This window comes from Pan paniscus, chromosome 17 (genome assembly GCF_029289425.2).
Source record: "Pan paniscus chromosome 17, NHGRI_mPanPan1-v2.0_pri, whole genome shotgun sequence".
NCBI classification, from domain to species: domain Eukaryota; kingdom Metazoa; phylum Chordata; class Mammalia; order Primates; family Hominidae; genus Pan; species Pan paniscus.
In genome coordinates this window covers 73,011,267-73,036,295 of record NC_073266.2, presented here as the reverse complement: position 1 = coordinate 73,036,295, position 25,029 = coordinate 73,011,267, and the positions used below count along the sequence as shown (strand labels likewise).

At 37.7% G+C, this 25,029-nt stretch overlaps 1 protein-coding gene across 35 annotated transcripts in view; it reads left to right on the top strand.

Annotated features, from left to right (window-relative positions):
- TCF4 (transcription factor 4) overlaps nucleotides 1–25,029 on the top strand; it is a 412,803-nt gene that overhangs the window by 126,367 nt on the left and 261,407 nt on the right. The gene's annotated exons all lie outside the window — the stretch shown is intronic.

Below are 25,029 nucleotides of genomic sequence, written 5' to 3'. Positions count from 1 at the left end.
GACTCTTTAGACGGAGAAATAGAGGAATGGAAACCATTCTGGATCCTCTGCTGTGACTCAGTCAGTCTAAGGGGCAGACTGAGCGCTATATCTGGAGTTTTACGTTATGAATGTGCACCTTCAACCTTGAGTCAGAAAATGTGGTTACTGTCAGTCTTACTCATTAAGTGGTGCTGCATAGAACATCAGGGGGAGACTTGGCCTTGGTTTAGTAGAAACTTGAAGGAGACAAACATGAAAAGCAGTGTCAGAAAGTGGAAGACCAGTGTTAAAAATCTTTGGTTTTGCTTTCATTTCTCTTAGTTATTTCTTAGGATTATTGCTTTAGATCATTTTCCCAGGCATTTTCATGGGTGAAGAATTCCAAAGAAAGTTATTATTTCAACTCTTGAAAGCTACGCTTCAGGGTGAAGGTAGGGCTTGATTATCAAAGGAATTTCCCTGGCTGCAGTCCTAACAGTTTAACTTCCTGTGATTTCCCCCCGCCCCTTTCCCTTTATTTTTGGCTCAGAACTTCAGTAATGTCTGGATTGATGGAATTCCTCTGGGAGGCAGATTTGAGGGTCTAAAGGTGCTTCTCAATAAAGATTTTGAGGAATGATATTAACTTATTAGAGGCAACCCTCTATTGTTTTAGTATAAAGGGGATGAGATTTGGGGGAATCATTTTGGATGTCACATTAAGCCACTAGCCATTTTACTCTTGATGACCTTAGTTGCCTTTAAACTGTATTTTTAGTGGGGGTCATTCTTTCAACAGTCCATTCTTTTTTAAACGCAATTTGGTTTATAATTCTGGGGGCTGCCTCTACATGCTGTACTGTCAAGAGAGACATCAAATATTTTCTGAGTAGTTTTCAACACAGTGAATTAAAGCTGAAAAAACAAGTAGCGATACTACCAACATCTTAACTGAGTATGTGGTGGTGGTGTTTGAGTGTTTGTGTGTGTGTGTGTGTGTCTGTCTGTGTGAGTGTTTTATGTTGCTGTACCTACTTGCTTTTAGGTAACTACAGTTTTACCAGAGAAGAGAATAACTTAGATTATATCAAAGTTTTTTTTTATATAATGGTTTAAAAACCTGCCCTGTGTCTAGTACTCCTTTACGAAGTCCGCAAGACTTGGGGATAATAGTGGACAATAATGTTCCTTAAGGACTTACAGAAATAAGACACACACAGATATATTTAAATTCCAATTAATCTGATTTTTAGTGTGGATTATTGAAGGGCTAGGAACTTAGACTCAGAAATGGAGTATTTTTCCTGTTTAAAATGTAAAGAGATTTAATAACATACAGGAGTCTTGCTATGATTTTTGAGAGGAGATTTACTCTAATGTTTCAGATAATCTGTTTAACAGTTAATAAAAATACGATTTACATTTTGTTTGGATTTTTTAAAGTCAGCACATAATTTCTAAAAGTAAGCAAATTTCTTGCAGGGATGGTGAAATGAAACCTTGTAGCATTTAGCGTGTATTGCGGTTTTGTTATTTGCAGTTTGTTATTAAGTGTTCCTAGGAATAAAAGGAGGTGCACAGCAACAATGTTTACTGTGCCGATTTCTGGTATTTTATAATTAAAGAGCAAGTGTGAGCTGGGAAGGGTGGGCTGGAAAGCATGGATTCTGGCTCTAAATCTCAGCTCGACCACTTACTACCTGTAACCTGGGGCAACACAGTTATTTAATTTCTCTGTAAAATGAGGATAATACAAGTCCCTGCTTCATTGGGCTATGGGAATTAAATGAGTGAATGCATCTAACGTTGAGAACAGTGTTCAGCCCATAGTAACTGCTCAGTGAGTATTTTTAAGCTATTAGCATGATCAAATTTAGAGAGGAGAAATCTAATGGAGCAGTTTCTCAGTTCTTGTTAGAAATAATCATTACATTTGAAAATCCAACAAAATATTAACATTCAAAACCCATTTTCAGAAGTGGTGGTGGTAGAATTGCTATAACAGAGGAAAATTTAGGAATGGCAGCCTGGTTAAAAGAAAGGGCGGGTAGACCTGGAGTAGGTTATAGATCAATTTAAAGCAGCAAAGTTTTCTAAAGGTGCTTCTAGTTTTACTTTAAATGAGTTTGCAGTTGCACATATCAAATAATAAGGTGTTATTTGCCAGAGGCATTTTGTTGGTGGGGGGCGGGAGAAAGTTTTGGGGTATATTGTGTGTGTTGGGGGTACATTTCCCCGGCTGCCTTTTTCCACTGCTGCTGGTCCTCTGGTCAGGAAGCCTCCCTGTCCCCCACTGGTTCTGTTATTTGTTCTTGGATAGCATCAACTTGAGGATGAGACTTTATAGGCAACACATTAGCCTCAGTGTCTCCTCCTGGTTGTAGTCATTTCCAGGTTACATGGGTCAGTTTCTCCACCTTACTTGAGTGAATGCCTAGAAAGGCTATTTCAGCCTAGAGAATTTTTAGGGGAATGGAGAAGCTGAGGGTAACTCCTCAGCACCAACACTTGAACCCAATCAATACTTGATAGATTACTCCCAGCACACACAATACACCCAGAAATCTTCTCCCCAATCCACACCCAATTAAGTTTCAGCCAAGGTTAGAATTCAGTGGTTCCCTCTGTGTCTGTCCCCTTAGCTGTTGCTGTTCAGGTGCAAAGGTGTTCATTTCTTTGTCTACCCGTGTGTAGTTGCCTGATATCCAACTAAACTGCATCAAAATATGGAACCCCTAGGTAGGCAAAAAAGATAATTAGAATACAGTAGTCCCCCCGCCCCCCTTATCTGTAGTTTCATTTTCTCTAGTTTTAGTTACTGTCCATCAGCTGTGGTCCAAAAATATTAAATGGAAAATTCCAGAAATAACTCCTAAGTTCTAAATTGCTCGCCATTTGATGAAATCTGCACTGTCCTTTGCCATCTCATCCGGGACATGAATCCTTACTTTGTCCAGCAGATTCACACTCTAGACACTCCCTGCCTATAAGTCACCTCTAGGTTTTCAGATTGACTGTTACTATGGCAGTACTCAGGTTCTAGTCACCCTTTTTTGACTTAACTATGGCCCCAAAGCACAAAAGTAGTGAATCTGGCAATTCAGTATGCCAAAAGAAAGCCATGAAGTGCATCCTATAAGTTACAAGGGCAAAGTTCTCCACTTAAGAAAAGGCCAGGCCTGGTGGCTCATGCTTGTAATCCCAGCACTTTGGGAGGCCAAGGTGGGCGGATCACCTGAGGTCAAGAGATCGAGACCAGCCTGGCCAACATGGTGAAACCCCATCTCTACTAAAAATAAAAAAATTAGCCAGACGTGGTGGCGGATGCCTGTAATCCCAGCTACTTGGGAGGCTGAGGCAGGAGAATTGCTTGAGTCTGAGAGGCGGAGGTTGCAGTGAGCCAAGATTGTGCCACTGCACTCCAGCCTCAGTGACAGAGCAAGCCTCCATCTCAAAAAAAAAAAAAAAAAAAAGAAAGATCATATGCTGAGGTTGCAGTATATTATAATTGTTCTATGTTACTCTTAGTTATTGTTGTCAGTCTCTCACTGTGCCTGATTTATGAACTAACTTTATCATAGGTATGTATGCATAGGAAAAATCATAGCGTATATAGAATTTTGTGCTATCTGAGGTTTTAGGCATCCGCTGGAGATCTTAAAACCTATCCCTCTGTTAGAGTGAGTACTGTGATTATGTTTAAATAAATGAATGCATGCTTGCTTGTGGAAATATTTTTGTGTGTGGGGTATGTATATGTGTGTGTGTGTGTTGAATGTGGACATTTTAATGTGTGTGTATTATCCTAGCTGATGGTTTTCCTTTGGACATTTGGGTTCATTTTGTAGAAAGAAAATGCAGTTTTAGAATCAGGAAGCTGATTGGATGATTCCATCTGAATATATGTGTGTGTATAAATAAAATATATTATCAAAAGCCTGACTTGACTTGGGAACTGGGAAGTAGCAGCCTCCGGTCCTCCTAGGTTTATTGGAGTTACACTTATTAGCAAGTAGCCTAATCCTCTCTGCAAAGAGAGGAAGTACAGTTTTATGATAGAATCACGTGGGATGAGGATCATTGAACCAGAGAGAAACTGCTGCTGTTTGATTTCCACTGCAAGTCATCAGTATTTCTTGATCTAGAACAATGATAAAAAGTGTTCTGGTCTTTAAGCAAAACTCAGATTTAGGCTTTATCCTTAGAATCTGATCTTTAAAACTGGAAGCTTTAGGCTTTATCCTTAGAATCTGATCTTTAAAACTGGAAGCACAAGCTTTCCAGCTTTGAATTCACTCCATTTCAGAGATGAAGAAACCATTTCTCAAAGAGGTGTCTCTGTTGAGGTTTCACAGTGAACAAGGCAGGTCAGCTGAATCCAGGTCTAGTGTTATTTCCTGCAAATACATTTTATTTTTCATTTTTGCAGTAATCTTTAGATTAAACCCACTCCTATACTGTTGGATTAGTTAGGCACATGGACTCGGTGTATGTTTCCCAGATTTGAAAGTTGGTTCTCCATGTCATAGTTATTTGTTCTGGTTGCTATTTTTTCTCAGTTTTCTTATCTGTACAGTGGCGGTAGTTATTTCATAGAATCATACTGAGGACTAAATAAGTTATTTCTTGTAAATTACTTACATGAGTACCCAGCATAAGTGTTAGCTATAATAATTATTATGTTATTAATGATTATGTCATTATTATGTATTGTTGATAGTAATATAATAATATATTGCTTTTTAGACACTTTAGTTAGCTATCCAGCATATGACAATAAAAAGGTGGCTCTGTTGAAGAGAAGGATTCCATAATTTTCTTGTGAAATTAGCGCCATAAATCATTGAACATCTTGCTTCATTTTTGTGTGAATTATTTGGATTGACTAAGTACTCTTGGTACTGGGCTGAGTTACCATCTGCTGTGTTTTGCTTCCGTAGGTCAGGCTTATTCTCCTAGGGAATGGTGAGGTGGAAAAAAATGCCAATAACCTAACCCCAAAATGTATCCTAACTGTCTTGTTCACATTTATAGGACAGTTTTATTGCTGTAGGTAAGACGGATAACTGGGCACTATTCCAGCATCTTGGCAGTTTTCCTTTTTTCAAGGTACTAATATTAGGATTAGCATGTTGTTTTAAAGCCATTGCCTTTCTGCACCTTATAATTGCTTGTTCTTGGGGGAGGCTTGGAACATTTGAATTACGGTTTTTCTGCCAAATATGGGAGAGGTTGTCTGTTTTGTTTTAATACTTCGATTGGTTTTTAAAGTTGGTACTACAGTCCATTTTGCCAACAGACAACACAAATTAGAGGCAGTGTGGGCACACTGTGTATGGGGCAGATGCAGAGAGGGGCAGCGAATATGCATGAGCGAGAATGTTATAGCTCTGTCAGTTTTTGTATGTGTGCCTCAGTTTATTTTTGGTATTGATACCAATGTTCGGAAATACAGTGATTTGCCTCCTCTATTTTGTTTCTAAATCAAAGCCTTGGCAGATTAAAATGACTAGGAAAAGATTACATTGTTAATGGTATAATCATATTTTTCTCTAAAGCATTGAAGAATTACAGTGTCTATACTTATTAGCATGTGATAACTTTAGTGATTGAAATGTTTAGCTAGTTTTACTCAAATATTAATAGGATTTCTAATTTTCATAGGAGAGCCTAGTGCCACAAAAGTTACTGGTAACTAGCACTCTTCAGTTTTCATCTTCATGTAACTGTTGTGAGCATTCAAGGAAGGAGCTGGGAAATGGTTTAGTCTTCATAGATGCTCAACAGATGTGAGTTCTCTTTTCTCCCATGTATACGTTTCTTATCTTTTTGTAGAGTTCATGGGAGCAGCATTTATGGATTCAGACTTACATTGTTGACAATGGCCTTGCTACCTGATAGATGATCAGTAAGTGTTGCAGAACGAATACATATGAGAGCAGCAGAGATAGGAGTACATTAGGGCAATTAGAATAGATTCCTTTTTTTGTTTGTTTTTTGAGACAGAGTCTGTTGCCCAGGCTGGAGTGAGGTGGATCGATCTCACTGCAACTTCTGCCTCCTGGGTTCAAGCGATTCTTGTGCCTCAGCCTCCTCAGTAGCGGGACTATAGGCATGTGCCACCACACCTGGCTAATTTTTATATTTTTAGTAGAGATGGAGTTTCATCACGTTGGCCAGGCTGGTCTCGAATTCCTGGCCTCAAGTGATCCGTCCACCTCGGCCTCCCAAAGTGCTGGGATTACAGGTATGAGCCACAGTGCCCGGCCATTAGAATAGATTTCAAAGAAAAGTTGACTGTGCCAATCTCTGCTCCCTCCTGTATGTTGTTAAGTCTACAGGGCCATATTAGTACCATTGCCTAAAGAAACGGAGTTCCCCAAGAATGTGTTAGGAATAACAAAAATTCTATACTTTGACCTGAAAATTGCGGTTCTTGAGCTGGTTATTTTTCTAGGTATTGTTGGAAGTTATGAGTCAGAGTTAGGTACTTATTCGTGGATAACACAAGGACTTCTGTCAGAGATCTGGATACTGTCAGTAGAATCTCTGTTTACCCTCTTGGGCTCAGTTTATTCATCTATTCTATGAGGAGGAGTATGCCTGTTTGGCCTTCCTCTTAGGTTGCTTTTGAGAATGAATGAAATAATATGTGAAAATTCTGTTCATAAGTGTAGAAGATGGCTAGTGATGATGATGATGATGATGATGAAATTGATGATGCCCAAAATATGGAGAATCTAGACTGAATTTATGGCTTTCTAACTTCGAATTTTCGGCTTTCTAACTTCGAATTTTCAGGAATGCATGATGATAAAATGTTTTTATTTCTGATATCCACTGCATTGTTTCTATAGACCTTCAAAGTTTGACACAAATAACTAAATTATTTTGTTTTGTTGGTGAGGATCACTTTTATTTTAGCGGTGTATCCTGTTAAAATAACCTTGCATGAGGATTCTCAAAGTTATACTAATGTTGCACTAGTAACTAAGGCAGTTCCAAAAAGAGACATTTAGAATGAATAAGGATAAATCAAAAGTAATTCATATCCATTGGTAAGGAGGTGGCACATACCAAGTGTCAACTGTAGATATTTTAGAAATTCAAGTGTTACCATGGAATCAAAGTATTCCACTGTAAGGTTGAATATCTCAGGATACCTACTTTAAGCCGTCGATTATGATGAAGTTAATATTCATTTTACATATCCTGCTTGAAACCTCTTATGCTGTGAAATTTTCCTGTCTATTAAGAATAGTTTTAGAAAAATGAATTAGCTAATTCCTTAACTTGTATGTAACTTGAATATAAGTTCCTTTCCTTAACTTGTATGAAAATCAGTTCTCCTTTGTGAAGAGCATGAGAGATACCTCAATAAAATAGTAATTTTATATTGACATCGGTTGCAGTTTCAAAGTCAGAGTTTTACACTTATGTGCCCCTATATTGTCTAGCTTTGTAATCCCCACTTTAAAAGGCATCCCAAAATAGCAACAGAAGAATAAATTGTGACTTGGGTGTATTAGATTTGTATGATCTTGTTTATTGAGCTGCTTTGTTATGTAGTTACCAAGGATGATGTAAGCTTCTCATCCAAGTTTTCCTTTACTATGCTGCATTGTCCTTTAAATGTCATGAGAATACAAATATTTTCAAGGTAGCAGTGAGGAACAATCTAGATGAGATGACCAAAAAGACATCTCATATGAAACTGCAGTGAGCAAAGGTTTATTGGTCTTTGGATCTCTAAATAGAGTGACTTTAGATATCTAAATTTAGTGAAAACCAGAATTCAGTGACTTTAGATTTCAGACCATAAGGGGTTGTAACACCTACTCCTTTTCTCTGTAATGAAGAAAAATGACCACAACAATGTGGTGGATATCAGAAATAGAAACTTTTCATCGTCATGCATTCCTGGAAATTCCAGGTTAGAAAGGCATAAAGGAAGAGAGAGAAAACCTGTCATAGTTAGTATATCTACCTTGGTTAGTGTTTTTCACTTAGGGGATTGCAAATTCATATGAGAATTGCTGAGAGAAACAATTAAGTTAGAACAAATATTCTCCTTCCATTGTTACAGCCTGTAAAATGTTATTTCTGAGTTGCTACTTATCTATCACCATTTCTCTTTCTCCACTTCATTGTTAGTGTTTGTATGATTAAGGTGGGCGGGGGTCTTCTGGATGGGGTTGCTCACACTCCACAAAGCCTTTTCCCCCTTCTGTTGAAAGAAGACACAGCTGAAATCAGTCTCTTTGCCTTTTCATGATATGGGGATGCGGTGGAATCAAAGCAGGCAGGATGAAAGCCCAAAAGCTTCCTGTTTCCAGCTGTTTTCTTCAGCGAAGGTTTTTTTTTTTTTTCTCCCAAAGATGATGCTTCCTTTCAAGGGGTTTTTAATCTGCTAACTCTTTCCTCAGTTTATTTCACTACAGTAAAATGTGTTCCCTTTAGGTCATATCTGTCTCTTTTAAAACCCAACCTGTCCTTTTCAGCCATGTTAGTTGCTACTCAAAAGAACAAACGTGATTTATAAAAGTCCTTTTAATGAGGTACAAAGACCAATAAACCTTTGCCACTAGAGTTTCATCTTTTCGGTTGCTTTATTTTCATTTATGAAAAATTTGAGATGTCAGAAAGCCATTGAGAACACTATTAATTTGACCATTTAATATTTGTAAACAAAGCCGTTAAAAATAAAATATGTTGTTATGGCCTTAAGGTTGGTTGTGGTTTTTTTTTTCCCTTCCGAATGCAGTATAATCATATGTAATTTGTTTAATGTAAATTCTTTAAAATTAAGGCACTGGAAACTGCATAAATGCTAAAATGAATACTAAGAGTGGCTTGATTTATTAAGTGATAATGTGCATGAAAATATGGCTTTTTTGCACTGATGTTTATTGCTTCACTTTTCGCATTGATGTTGTTTTGGAATTTACATTTCTAAATTCTGCATCCTCTGGGGATAAATGAAATATAAAAATGAATTATTTTAATCACTCATTAAACATTAACTAGACCTTTCACCCATTTCCTAGATCTTCCAGGGTTCTCAATAATAATAATCATCATTATACATTGATTTATAAAGGAATATCAGAGTGAGTCAGAATTTTTCTGTTTCTTTATCACTTGTCTTTCCCCAAATATCCATACTGACCTAAACGTAGGAGAATTTATCAGCAAGAAGGTTCACATTGCTGCCCTGTTATTTGAGCTAATTCTTTGTGATATAATGAAGCCAGTGGCGTATGGGGGAGAACCACCTCGTTTCATTTTCACTTTAATGCTAACTCTAACATATGCTTTTGAATTGAAGTGGGGTCCCAAATGCCAATATATGTTAAAAGAATTAAACACTTTAAAAAAAGAGAAAGTTTTCCCTTATTTACTCCTGTTGCCCACTCTCTTGAGGGTGAGAGGCTGATAGCGCTTAAAAACATGAGCATGCCTATTTTATCTGTACTGTTTAATAGAGAGCTATGAAAAAAATGGCAATTAACATATTCAGACAGAAAATCATCCTGGCTGAATGACTCATTAAATAGTCGTATAAACAGGATGTGCCGAAATGAACTGGTTCAGAATTTAGTTCCATTGGTCTTTTCAGCACACACTGCTCATTATCAGCACTTTAAGAAGCAGACTTGTGGGTGCTTAGAGGACACTTAAATTTCTTTTCTCTTTATTTTTTTCTTAAATACTTCTCCCCTCCTCCACTCCTTTCCCCTGCTATTCCTAATTCTTTGCAGGCTAAGATTACTCGTCCAAACATGAAGCATTCTGTTGGCAATCGAGTTAGGGGTCAGAGCTTCTGACTTTCATCCAGGTCGGTGGTCCTAACCCCAGATGACAATCAAAATGTATTTGAAGATTTTTTTTTTTTTGGAGACAAAGTCTCCCTCTGTCACCCAGGCTGGAGTGCAATGGCACAATCTTGGCTCACTGTAGCCTCCGCCTCCCAGGTTCAAGCGATTCTCCTGCCTCAGCCTCCGAGTAGCTGGGATTACAGGCGTATACCACCATGCCTGGCTAATTTTTGTATTTTTAGTAGAGATGGGGTTTCACCATGTTGGCCAGGCTGGTCTCAAACTCCTGACCTTGTGTGATCCACCTGCCTCAGCCTCCCGAAGTGCTGGGATTACAGGCGTGAGCCACTGTGCCTGGCCATGTTTTTAAAATATGCAGACATTGCTGAACCTCATTTTTTTGGGCTTCCCATTCAGTAGGTCTAGACGCAAGGCCTGGTAGTCCGTATTTTAATAAAAGCTCCCAATAGGATTCAGATAGCCAGCCGGGCTTGGAAGCTATTCACTGATTTGTGTCCCCTCACAGTAAAAATGCTCTTTCCCCAGGTACAGGATATATGGCCATCTGGCCTGGATATCAGTGGTTTGCAGACCTGGCTGCAAATTAGAATCACCTGGGGAGCTTGGAGAATAAATACTGATGTTTGACCCCACCCCCAATTAAATTGTTGGTGGGGGGAGTAGTTAAAACCTCCCCAGGTGATTCTAATGTACAGTCAAGTTAGAGTACTTCTGTCCTACATAAACAGATGGAGCCAGGTTTAGCTGAAAAAGTCTAGTTTTCTTTTAGAATATGCTTTACCCTGTGCTAAAACTCCTCTGTTACTGTGCCTCCCTAGCCACACACACAGAGCTTAAACGTATTGCCTCTACTAAGGCTTTCACATTTATTGGTACCCTGTTCTCAGGTGGGAGTAGAATGCTAGGCTCTCACGTTGTATCAGATTCCTGTTTCTTCCTACCTGAGTATCACATCTGTGATGTGCAGATGTGTTGGTATAGCATGAGCACCCCACAAAGGCTAAGTAATAAGGATGAAGAACAAAATTGCAGTTTAGCAAAGGAAGGAGCATCCATCTTTTGAGTCCCTGTATACTCCAAGAAAAATTCTGAGTAAACAAGTTTCTTCTTTAGCAAGTTGTGATATTAAATGGGTGCCTTTCGTTACATTGGCTAACATTTGCATTTCTTGGACCTGTTCTGGAAAAGGGTCTGAGATGAACCCATCGTTGAAGATCTAAAAAACAAAAACTTTCACCATGTCAAGGGAAAGGAAAGATTTCCATAAGCGTAATCTTGTATTATAGATGGTACATGAAAACTCTACTTCCTAACTGCCCACAGGGATTTAAGGGGTATTTTAAGGGGTACTTACAAATAAAAGGAAGAAGATACATTACATCACATTCTCATTACCAAGGAGAAACTCATCCTCTCTAGGAAAGGTTTCTCTCCTGTCTTATGTGTGACTTTCCACCTGCTAAGTCCCCTTGAAGTTACTGAGCAAAGACACTCTTACAACACTAAGCCGTTGGTGCTAGAAGTGGAAGTAGACGGAGCCCCTGAGGTTCAGGTGCCAGGTCCTTGTATCTCTGATGGCGTGGGAAACAAAAGTCAGCAGCCATTTCTCTTCACTAGAGACTCAGAGGAGGTAAAAAGGGGGGATTCACGAAGTCATCTTGATTTTTCCGTATCTTATGGCGAAGTCTTGTGGTAGACCCCAGAACCCTGATGGTTGGTCTCACGCTCGTAAGTTTACATAAGGCTTTCTCAAGAAACTGACATCCAGAGCGCTTGCCTTAGAGAAGACAGCTGACCATGGTCATGACACTGGCAGGTGTTAGGACTGGCTGGTCTACTCTGGTATGGCAGGAACCCTGGGCCCCTGAATAAGGGAGGTGATTATGCTTTAAAGTCTAGGCTTACCAATGTGTAGGGCTGTGGGACTCACTGTCAGGGTTGTGTAAGGCGAGGGCCATCGCTTGCAGAAGTCTGAGTGTGTGAGCACCCCCTTAAATATTGCCCCCAGGTGCTGTACTTGCTTAACCCCGGACCCAGCCCTGGCAGGGAGCAACAGCAGGAGGGAAAACCATTGGTAATTTAGGTCTTCACATCTTATGCTTCATTTAATGTGGTTGATAAAGAGCCTCCTTGTAAAAATATCTTGGTGTAGACTCCCAGGGAAGGAAACACTTGTGTGACTGACAAGCTGATAGTGCCCATGGCCACGTGTGTCACCCTGGTGGAGGATAATCGTCCTATTATTTTTTGTCAGTAGGTATAACAAGTGGGTAGTGCTTTGTGTATTCCACTGTGATGAATTAATTTTGTGTTCATTGTAGTAGCACTGATCATAATGAATTAATTTGGTATTCATGTGGATGTCAGAGGTTTTTTTTTTTTCCCCTTCCAATTTCATGTAGCTTTAGTTAATGGATACTTTAAAGTACAGTACATCTGATCTGATTTCTGTTCTCTCATTCACTTCTCATAATTTTCCCCCCGCTGGATACTGTGAGGTCTTCTGTTTTTAAAACATATTTAACTTGATCTTTAAATAATTAATGTTTTAATAGCTTTACATGAACTCAAACATTCCTCCTGCTTTTAATTTATAAAATAAGGAAAATAAGGTAAATAGTTATAACAAATATAACTGCTAGGTTGAATGATATACTTAATAACTTGTATATTTTAGTTTGGTTTAAAAAGATCTGAACTAATCATTTGTAATTTGTAGCCTTATTGAAGACAAATATTGTATCCCCTTATGCAAATATGAAATAATGAAAACTGCATGCCGTATATAATAGTTTGCTCTTCTTTTAATTTCTTCTCTCTTTCCCTCATAGACAAGATTGATAAATGTATGTGCATATATTATTTATCTGTTCATATAAGGACATGTAATTGACTATTAGATATGGTAATTGCATAAATATATCTTATTCAAGCTCATTTCCTTTTCTATTTATAAAATAAATGTTTTTGTTAAATTGGAATATGTACTGAAATAGAAGTGCCTAATTTAGGATTCAGAAACTAGGTACCCAAACAAAAATCAAACAAAATTCTGGGAACCTTTTGACAAACTTGTTCTTTAACCTATATGTGTTTAAAAAATTTGTTCATCATGTTTGCTGATTATTGAAGATATTTATAATAGAACAAGGGTTTCCTTCATCACTAACACACCTGCTCGGCTGATTTGCTCCCAGTGGAAATATGGTTGAACCTTTAGAAAGAACGATGTTTTTTTGCCTTACGAGTATCAGGATGCCATTTTTGGTCTTTCTTTAAATTTAAACTTGGAAATGGTATCCTCCATATATTCTCTTGTGGCTTTAAACTTTTTTTTTTTTTTTTTTGTAATTTTACAGCTCTTGTTCAGTTTGATTCTCAGCAGCAGCTGTATTCCATTGTAGACTGCTGTGTTTCAGCAGTTGATGGATCCTGTATATATTCTACTATTTAGAGTATATAAAGAAGTTGGGACTCTTGCAAGTGGCAAGGACTATATAACTGGGTTACTATGGCTTTCATTATTTTTGTTATTATTGTGACAGATTGTACAGTAATATGCTAACAAAGATTTATGGCATCATGCAGCAGTAGGAAATGTTGGGATGGAGGAGAAAACTCATGTTAAAACAAATGTCTATAATAATAAGAGGAAAACAAAACTTCAAAAAAGCTGAGAATTGTTTCTAGTATAAATATTTTTATTAACATTTGTTATGGTTGAAGATCTTGAGAGGAACTGTTCATGCATTTCTGCAGTTTAGATTATGCTGTATGCCTATTTGTGCATCATCGTTCTTAGGAGACTGTTCTTTCTTCTGTTTTTTTTTTTTTAGTTTTTTTGTTTTACTGGAACACATAGGTATTGAATATGCAATGAACAGAAAATTTATGGAGGGCAGAATTATGAGTATCTGAGGAAAGTTTAATTACTTTTATAATTTAGATAAGCTTCATAATTTATTGTAACACGCTGTACTTTGGCACAATTTGTAACAATTATAAAGCACTTGAATTTAGGTTCTTTACTTGGCAGCTATCAACAGAGTTAGCTGTATGAAAACTTTAAGCATTTACTTTCCTTCCTCCGCCTTGCATTACAGGCTTACGCTGTAGTAGTTTTGTTGCTCACACTTTCATTTGCCACATCTCTGGGTTTTATGTATCACAGTATAGTAGGCTTGTGGCTATACACTAGGAAGCAGACGAAGAGAGAACCTGAAGATACCTCCTGATGCCCAAACCTAGGAAAGGGAAAAATGCAGAAGAACTCAGACGACTCTTGGAAATGATTCTTGCCTCAATTAAAAAGACCTCACCACTCACCTCCATGTAAAGGACAGGTCGTGAATTATTCAAATGATTCAGAAATCAACATTTAAAAAAACGAACATAAATTCCTTTTCATAATTAAAGAGCGGTGTAAAATGGCTCTTTTCTTAGGTCTAGATTATATTGCTGTTAAAGGAATTGCTGCCTAGTATACAATTTTTTGACGTTGTTTTCTACAACATCAATCTTATTTGTTGTCCTTTTTTGTCATGCCTGTTAAATGTGTATTTTTCTGTGTTGATATTGAAACTAATGTACAAAGTGTGACATCTCCAAAAACTGATTTGGTTGTTCCTAAAAACATTTGTCCTTAAAAATATATTTATTTTCAGCCCAGGAATTTTTAGCTTCACATTTTTCTTTTAATAACTAAACTGTAGAACAGAATTAGCTCTCATAAAACCTTGTACTTGCTGAACAACTCTCATAATTAAATGAATATAATGATTTTATGTGACACTTTGAACTTCTAAAGTTCTTTCACATCTATGTATGTTTAGGACAAGATTTAAAAGTTAAATTATTCTGCAGTTGGAGTAGAAATAAGTGGCCAAGTATCCAACTTTTGTATCTCAAATACCTTCTTTTTTTTTTTTTCCCAAATACCTTCTTATATTCTCCACCGACTTTTTGGGCTGGCTAAGTGTGACAGAAATGGGAACTTTAGTTCTGGCTTTTGATTCTCTCATGTTAATGTAGGTTTTTGATAAGTCACTTGGTGCAAAACACTGAAACAACTTATCTATTGGCTTAAATGAGTCAACAGTCTGAATCAAACAGGTTGTGAATTGGTTAAAATAATAAACCAGTAACCCTGTGGTTGAGCTCTTGATGATTAAAGAACCAGACCTAAGAATGCATTTATAGTCTTTTAAAAGAGAGTAAAGACTCCCACTTCTTTGAGCTGTGTTTCTTTGTGTAGATTTCTTTTTTTTTTTTTAAAGAAAGCCTTCATTATCTGTTTCCGATCTTTATAGATGTTGCAATAAGATACTCCTTTCTATTAGTATAGGATTGAAAGGATCAAAGTTAATAACTTGAACTGAGACGCTTTAAAATAACAAAATAGTTTATTATCTCTTTCCTTTTCAAGATTTATGTTCTTACAAGGGTACAATGTTCATGATTGAATGTGGTCCTACTGGTAAGGCTTCCATGTAATAGAAGAGTAATTCCCTTGTCTAGCATTCTCTGGGTTGTTTTAATGTTGCAGGTGAATGTGTTCTGCTGTGCAAATAAATGTAGTTCTCTTATTCACATTCCTGATGACTTGCATCCTTAAACCCTTTTGGTCAGGGTATTATTGTCCTTTATCCTGAAAAATGTCTGTGATTGTAGTGCCCTAATACTATAAATCAATGGGGACTGAATTCAGCGCCTGCTAAGTAGTGTGAGGCAACCCTTTAAATGCAAATGCATCAGGGCTAGTTTTAATGTAATTTTAATAAGGCTGAAACCATTTTGAAGTAGACTTAAATCATAATACTAATCTTAAAAGACTCTCTATTTAGCTGAGAAGTCCCTTTATTCTCACTGGCCATTTTTCCTCTGTGTGCATCCAAACCACCTTTCATGTGATTCCACAGTTTTTCATTTCTTTTTTTTTTTTTTCTCAAATAGAATATATGTACAATTTGTGGTTACTTTATTAGTTGGAGAAGAGCTTGTATTGACTAAAATTGCTTCACTTCTTTTTCTTCCTGGTTGTACATGCCTGACTAATCTGTGTGTGTGTGTGTGTGTGTGTGTGTGTGTGTGTCCATAATATTTCAAACAAATTGCTGTGTTTTGGTCAGAGAAGTAAAAATCTAGCTGTCAATGCCAACTGGAGTAGTTATTTAAGAATATAATATTTAAGTAGGGGAGTATATGCAAAGTAATATAAAAATGAGGAAAACATTTACAAAATCAAACGTGACCTCAAGTCCAATATTTTTCAATCTTCTAAGTCTGTTGGTTTCACCACCTCACATTATTTCAATGTATGTGAAATATATCTTGCTGTTTATATTTGGGTTGATGGGACAGGTGCAGGATCTTTGACCTGGGGAAATAAATTGGATTAAGGACTAGCTTAACTAGTCTACAGAAACTGTAGACTAGAAAAACTGAAGGCAAGAACCTACTGTCACATCTTTTGCAGAGAGACAAAGGCATTTTGGTATTTGGATATTTTACTTGGGATATGTATTTTGTGTATTTGTGTAATTTTGTATTAATTTACACAAACTTAAGTAAACAATATATTAATAAGATTCATCAAGTAATTTATAAATTAACTTTCCCACATTTTTCTGTGTTCAGGAATTATCAAGGAGATGTGTAAATATTGAAGCCTATACTATATTCCATTATTAGCTTTTAATGTATTTCATATAATTCAGAAAACAGTAATTTATCATTTACATTACTTCCCTTTTCCTATTGAGCCTTCTGAAAGCATAATGTAGACCAGCGTTTTAAAAAAAAGCTTGTTTCAAGACATGTTAATAGAAATTTTATTTTCAGTCCATTCTGCATTAAATATTGTACAACACCCCTAGAGAGTGATATTATTTGTAATGATTCCCAAATTGCTTTGACCAGAGAACTCCTTTTTTCATGAAATACCTCCCATGTGGAACATTCTGCAGAAGACAGTTTTGTGAAATGCTAACTTAGCCCAAAAGGTTTTTTAAATTAAGGCCTTTCAAGTTGGTAATGGTATTTAGTTTCTTGTTTTTTAAAATAGACTTTGTTTAGGACAGTTTTCTAGGGTCACTGTGCCACTCATGCTGACTGTCCTGTCGTCTTGAAAAATACTACTTGTAACATGTGAACAGATATGGAGGTCCTCTACCCGAGTATTTTAATACCAGATAATAGCTATATCTTCTCAGATGTTGGTAGCTATGTCAATGGAGATGTGAAATTGGCTCTATCGATGGCTTTTGTCCATTCTCCAAGAGAGGCCTGTCTTTGTGGGTGGAGGTGTTGGTGTATATGTGTATGTGTCTCCTTCTCTTACCCTCTTAACAGTTTGGTCACAGTGGTGACCAGTGAGTATAGAGCAGAGCCTTGACAATGCACCTGACTTTGGGCTTTAGCCAGATAGTATGAATGAGTGAAGCAGATGTTAAGGAGAGGTGAGTTTAGGGCAACTGGGGCATTCGTGCCCCCTCATTCATTCAGTTAACATTTCCAAGAATCCTGTGCAGGGCAAATAAGATCTATCTCAGGACCAGCAATATCTCACCCTTGGTATGAAGATAAGAAGTCAGGAGACTTGAGCTGTAGGTTTGGTTGTCTCCCTGCCTGGCAGGCTTGCCTAATTTACAGCAAGTAGAAAATAATCTGTGTCTTGTTCAAATCTAAATAACAATGCTTTAAAGGTAGTGTAGAATATTTGTTAAAAAGAACATATTAATTATGTTTTTAGAAGCTTCTGTAAGGAAGAAAGAAGTTTGACCCCCCAACTTTTCTCTTTTCTAGAACTGCAAATTACTGCTATTTTAAATAGACTTTGTTGTTTAACTGTACATCCAGGAAAATCTAGGAAATTAAAGAAGCATGCATATAAATGATTGTGTAGCACAACATGAACATTAAATTCAAACAGTGAAGAAATTAAAGTTAGAAATACTCTCAAACATATGAAGGTTCTAGAATCAATCCTTTAAGTACAGTCTGAGACATGGGATATCTTTGCACTTACTTGGACCTTGGTTTCTATTCCTGTGATGATTATTGGATTTGATGCCATCTGATGTCCTGTTCCTCAGATTCTATGAAGCTGAGTCTGAGATTAACTTAGGTCTGAGATTGACATAAAGGGGAACTGGTCCCTAGATATCCTCAGGGCTGAGAAGTTATTGATTTCTCAAGTATAATAGGACTGCACAGACGCACAATTTGCACCAATCGGAACAAAATGTTTAACAAGTTCTGAGTATAGAAAACACTTTGCAATTTGAATTTCTATGATTCCAAAATTCAAAAAAGCTCCTTTTTGATTAAATGCACTGCCCTCAACCACACATGCTCATTTTCTCTGTCTACTGCTTTGTCATTCTGTTTATTTAACTTTACTTGGCATACCAGAGTTTTAACGCTGAGATTTTAAAGTACATATGCAAAATTGGAATGTGTCAGAGAACCTAGGAACAGATTCATCAAAGGAGTCATGAGGCACATTGCACATACTTTAACATCAAGGTGTAAACAGAGCCCATTAAACCATTAGTTAAGTGGTGATCAGGAGCAAGAGCCTGATTAGATTACAAAATCTTCTGTGTGTGAGCGCGGTATGTGAAAACATAACACTTGATCCTCACCATAGTGCCAGGAAGATTCAATTAGAGAACTGGTATGTGCCCAGATTTGGGGACATAAAGGGCAACTGGATTTTGAAGGAAAGATGGTAAAGAAACACCTGCAAAAATCTGCTTCTCTGTGCAACAGACTGGGTAATTGCATATGCAGATGGATAGTTAGGGATATAATTGCTTGATTTGTGAACACAAATGCCCTTTCGATTGTGTGAGTGTTGAATTTTGCAGTGACAGGTGCCTGCGGATTGCTGTGTGTGTATCCTTTGCACCCCTGTTTAAATATTTGGCCTGGAGTATGTCTTCCATTCATTGTGAATGGAACCACCGCGGTCCCGCCCCCATGATGGTCTGGGGGAATTGTTATAGCTCTTAATGTCTCTCCAACTTTTTCTCATAAATAATAACCTTAATTTGAAACCTTAACTAAAAGAAGGACTGCATAGAGGCATGTGGTGAAGGGCTTACGAATTATGCACAGAATTCATTTTTTAAAGCTGCTGGATGTAACTCATTAGTTTTCATTGTTTTCTCAAAATAAGGAAAACTATTAACCAACACTGCAGACTAATAGCCTGGATTTTTTTTCCCCCCATAATCAACTGAAGTTTAATGGAAAATCATCTTTTGAAAGACTTCCTTTTTTCTCCTTGCTTTTTCTTAACCTTTCCATTAATACTGTTCCAATATCTTCTCTAATCTCTCTCAACTAAATAGCATTCTCAGTCATTGCTTTTCTATGTCAACATTTCTATACCGCACTGAAGATGTTTGTAAAAATACTGGTGCAGTCCAAATGGGATTTATTTTTAAACTGAAGAATTTGTTAAGCACTTACTTATGTGCAATGGTCAGGTCATCTCCGTATTCCTTTCTCTGGCCTTATGGAGAAAGTGGAGGAAACGGTGTCTGCCTTTAATGAGGTTGCTAATGTGCCTGAACTACACAATAAGTTATTAAGTCATATTTTATGTGATTATTCAGTTTCTTTTTTTTTTGCTCCATTCTAAATCAAACTATCTAAATTATTTTTGTCAAATAAAGGTTAATTTCAGCAGTTGTTGATAATAAACACTTGCATGTACTATTCATATCAACGTGTATGATACTCTGCTAAGTATAGTACATCAGTAATCTCATTTAATCTGTCAAACAGTATATATTATTCCCATTTCACAGATGAGCAAACTGAGCTATAAGATTAAGTATATTACTCCTGCCATATAGTTAATAAATAGAAAGGGATTGGAGTTCAGAAATATGTGCCTCTCTAGCCCATGTTTGTTGCTGTTTTGGCATCTAATTTGCACATATAAATAAATATATCTAAATAAATAAAAAATATCTTGAATCTGCCTTTTTAAAGGAGCCTGCCAAAGAGAGGCAAAATAACCGCAGAAATCCCATTTTGACTGGCTTTGATATGAAGACTTCACACAACTCTTATTTTAATTTCTTGGTATTTCCTTATGCTTTGCTGCTCTTCTGAGGCACATTTTCTCAGTAAGATATTCTTTATGCTTTTTGACTAAAAATGTGGGGATTAAATTTTACCCACAAAAAGGTTTGAAACCGTTCTTTCTAATTCTTCATGTGTCATTAAAAAAGTATCCGCATGTATTTTGGTGCGTGTGGAGAAGGAGCTGGCACTGTGTGCTCAAATAATGCTCAGAACCACCTGCTTTGAATGTGGTCTGATTGAATCAAATGATGACTGCTTTTCATCACCGAGCTGGGATTGGGATGTGGGGGAAGTGTTTTGTTTTGATATTTCACATGTGCTTAGGTGTTCGTGGTTTCAGGTTGTTTAAGAACAGACTCTCACTGAGTGTTGGTGAGTCCTGTGGGGGAGATTTGAAAGCAACGTTGAGGATTTCTAGGTCTGTTTCAAAATTACATCCTCTTGTGTGGTGCATTTATTTGTGTTCAGGATGCAGATTGCCTTGTGGAAAATGGCAAATCATTTTCCCTCATAAAAGGTTTCTTTTGTTTTTTTGTTTGTTTGGTCTTCAGCTATTTTTTTTGGTAGTCGCCCCTCCTGAGTTCAGATTATCAGTACTTTCATCATTTATACCACTCAGTTCTCTGGAGTTCTTGGTGCACTGTGGGTCCACTTTTCTTGTTTGGGGTGATGATTAACATCCGCCCTGATACTCGCCTGGTACTTGAGGCTCTGAACTTTATTATCTTCTCTTCAACTGCAGCTCGTGGCACTTGTAGGCAACGTGCCTCCCAAAGAGCCTGAAAGAGATTACAGCTCACTTCCTGCCATCAGACAGTATGTGGGGAGGTCAAGGGGTGGGCAGAGGAGAGGCTTGGTGAAATTCAGACTTTTGGGCCCCATCTAGAAGAATCTGCTTCAGTATCTCTTGGAGCTACCCAGGAATATGTATTGTTAACAGTGCTCCAGATCTGAGGGACAGTTGGAATTAGGAAAACTGTGGCTCTAACTGATGCCCCAGTACTTCTCAAAGTGGGTGCCCCCACATCCTGATATGCTGGATGTGTTTTGTAACTGCAGATTCCTGGTCTCCACTGGGAGTGGTGGCCCTGGACCAGCCTCTGTCATGTGTCCCCAGCCACACTCTTGGGATTCGTATTTGTATGAACTTTGGAGAATGAACTGCCACAGAGATTCTAGGTGACAGGAAATTGTGGGGTAAATTGGAGGATTACAAATCATGCTTCTAATATCAGCACAGGTACACACAATCGTCAAAATAGGGGACAGGTGTGTTTGGAAAGCTTGTTTTGTAAAGAAAGTCTTTTCTCCCTTTGACTTCTCTTCTTTACATGGAAGCTACACTTCTGAATTAGAAAGAGACAGAGAAAAAAGAGAACAATAACAACAAAAGGTTCCTGAGGCATACCTAAGCTGCAGGAGCCAAGGGAGTGTCCCTTGTTTTACTTGGTGATGGCTGTTTGAACAGCCGTTTGCTTTCTCCTTCCTGTCCTCTGATGTGAGGATGCAGGATTGGAATCATTAGAAACCCTAGGTTAGTAGCATCAGGCTCCCTGCCCTGTGTAGTCTCTGGGAGGACAGAGCTGCAGCTTAAGTTGTGCTTTTGTCTTGGCAAGCACCTTTCAATTTTTATCCTAGCTCAGTTGCTTTGTTTGGCATTTTACTGGCCAATACTCCTTTTTTTCCCTCTCTTCTCCATCTCCTAATTCTCAACCTCTTCTGGGGCCAAAAACTTGGAGGAAAGACTTTTAAAAAACCAATTTTACTCCTGTTTATGTAATCGTTTCTATATTACAGAAGGCTATGGTATGTTTTAAAATGTATACATTTCTTTGCTTTTCTCCCTTGTGACTGAATTTTTGAAAAATGCTTGAAATACGGACACCAAAACGGAATGTATGTGTGTCACATTTAAACGGAAAACCCTGTTTGTTTTGTATATTAGACTATAGCCAATGAAAACCCAGGGAGTAAGGATTTTCATGACCACAACTGAATATAGAACCTCATAGGTTTCTGTTATAAGTATAAATATTGAGAATAGTTTTGTTTGTTTATGCCAGTGCAGTTTTATAGCAAATCCTTTCAAATGGGGTGCAAAGCCATCCATGGATATTTGTAAAGGCTTTGCAAAATCATACATAAAATAAATTGTCCATTTGATTTGAACAAGTTTTGCAATTATTTGTGGCTTTAACAGGGGCTTTTGAAGGGCACTGTATATATCTACCAGCTGGTTCTACTTTTTTTTTTTAAGAAAATGGAGAGCTTTTTATACAATCCCTTGGGTAAACCAGTAATAAACTATATATCAGGTAGTCAAGTCATGCCATTTCAAATCTGTTTTACATTTTAAAGGGGTAATAATTTGTGAATTTCATCTCATAGAAATTTTTATGCTTCAAATCAAGTTGTTATCCCATCCTTGTCTATTTTTTTTTTATCGATCCCCTCACTCAGTGTTTTAGAGAAATAAAGCATACAATGGAAGCTCTTGCTGGGAAAAAATACTTTCTTACTTATTATATTGTATCTTGTAATAATATATTTCTATCACCATTTAAAAAACATTCTTTTAGTTATTGATGATTATTTTGTCAAATTATATGAATTTGGTTTTTTTGTGACAAAGATTCTGAATTTTCATGTTTAATAAATGCACTTCTTCACATGACAAATATTCATTGAGCCCTTAGCCAGGCATTGGTGTCAACCCTGGTTCATAGGTGCCCAGAGTTCCTGTCCTTCTGAAGCTTGCATCCTGGTGGGGATCAATAAACAAAGATACCAACCAACAAATATAAATATATGTATGTATGTAATTGATTGATTGATATCTGTGTGTGAGTGTTTCCTCAATGGCATTATGCATTTATTTATTCATTCTTCATGCATTTGTTGTGTGGGAAAGAATGTTTTCCAGGTTGAGGAAAGACACGAGACTCGACAGCCAGGGATATATTAGGTAACGGTGAGGAGTCTGGTGTGATTGAGGCACAGAAGGAAGTGCCAATGTAAAGTAACATGAGAAGAAAGTACACACAGATCCTGAGCACCTTAAATGCTAGCCTAAGGAATTTTAAGTTTATACCCAAAGCAATAGGGAGCCACTGAAGATTTTTGTATGGAGAAGTGACAGTTGTCAGTGGCTCATGGTAGATTGGAGTGGGCACCTTTGCTGAAGTTAGGGAACCTGTTTTCAGGTCCTTATTATGAGACGTGCTAGTTAAAAGAGGAAAGGAGGGGAGGGGGTTGGCAAAGGCTGCAGTTAGTTACATTGAGTGAGGTCAAGTAAAATGTTTTGAAGCATTTCTATGGAGAAGTCCCAGATCTTCTTACCTTTCATGACTTTGTTAGACTCACTCTTCAGTGAAATAAGACTGGTCTTGATTTTTCCGTGCGTCTTGAGTTAAAGCGTTCGTTACCCTTTGCTACCTGGGCTCTACGATTTCACCTGTTCTCTGGCCGCACCTTGGAATTCACTTCTTTGTGCTCTCCATTATTTGATTTCCTTCTTGTCTTCTTTTCTTTGTTGTTGTTTTTTGTTTTTGATACAAGAGTCTCACTCTGTCACCCACGCTGGAGTGCAGTGGTGTGATGTTGGCTCATTGCAACCTTCGCCTCCCGGGTTCAAGCGATTTTCCTGCCTCAGCCTCCTGAGTGGCTGGGATTACAGGTGTGCGCCACCACGCCCGGCTAATTTTTGTATTTTTAGTAGAGATGGAATTTCACCATGTTGGCCAGGCAGGTCTCCAACTTCTGGCCCCAAGCCATCTGCCCGCCTCAGCCTCCCAAAGTGCTGGGATTACAGGCAGCATGGCCACCATGCCCGGCTTTCCTTCTTGCCTTTTCTTAAGAGTCCTGCTTCAAGGAAACTTCCATCTGCTTTTCAAAAACTATTTCAGTAACAATCCCTTGGTGTTTATTTACTATTTGTAGCTTAAACTTAAAACTTTTTCCCTGTATTAGTTATTTTTCAAATATACTTTTTGTCTCTTCAACTAAATTTTGAGCTCAGGATTCATAATTTATTTGAAGAGGTACAAACAGAAAGTTAGGTTCTGTCCCATATTTCTAAGTAGTAGGATTTATTTTTCCTTCTATTGAAATGAAAATATAAATGGCCTTTGAGGCTCCAGGAGAGCCCACAAAATTTTATTTAGTCCAAAATACCATAAAACTTCAGTATTATTAATACTTAAAGATGGTTTGCCTCAAGCAAGAAATATGAAGCTCTGGGGAACACATTCTGTGTGTGTGTGACATATCCAGACAGTGTGGTTTGCCAAATGGTAGCTGATCCAGAGTGAGGTTCTTAACCTTCATCAAGTCAGGGACTGCTTTGAAAATCCAATGCAAGCTGTAGACTCTCTTCCCAGAAAAATGCGTATAGCTAAATACATGAGGAAAATTCTGCAGTCCTTAGTCTGTGTATGTAGCATGTGTGTAGGTATGATATTGGTAAATCCAAAAGAAAAAATGCTTTTTAGTTACCTTTTGTAGCCATTAACGTTACCTGTGCTAAGTGCTCATTAGGCATTTGCTGGCTGATTCTATTCATGTGAGGGCCACAGAGACCAGGAGAGGTGAGAGCAAAGATGCATGCACAGATCAGAGAAGGGTTAAATGGGGAATTATGCAGCATGTAACTTATACATTTCCTGAAAATGATGCTTCTGTGGACTCAGACAAAAATGAGTGGCCAGGAGAGGATTGCCGTTGGATAGATGAAGTCTAGATTTATCCAGAGTTGGTATTTCTTGTTAAAGAACCTCAGTGAGCAGTAAGTTCATAAACCTACTGGGGTGCTGGTGGAGGGGGAGATCTACTGTTTATTTTAGGATGTTTTCAGCTGCAACAAAAGAAAACCCTGACTCAAATGGACTTAAACATAGGGAAATGTCTTACATTACGTTACCTATTCCAAAATCTCTGGTGGTTTCCTTCCTCTGTGTACTGCCTTCATCCTAGGAATGATAAGGAAATTCCTGCTTTGGTTCTGGGCATCACATCCAAACAGAAAAATCATCAAAGAGGATAAGTGGTCGTCTACTGATGTGTCTCTTTCCTTGGAGTAGGGAGATGTTTCCAAGAACCCAGTAGAGGCTGCACCTTTGTGTCTTAGTGC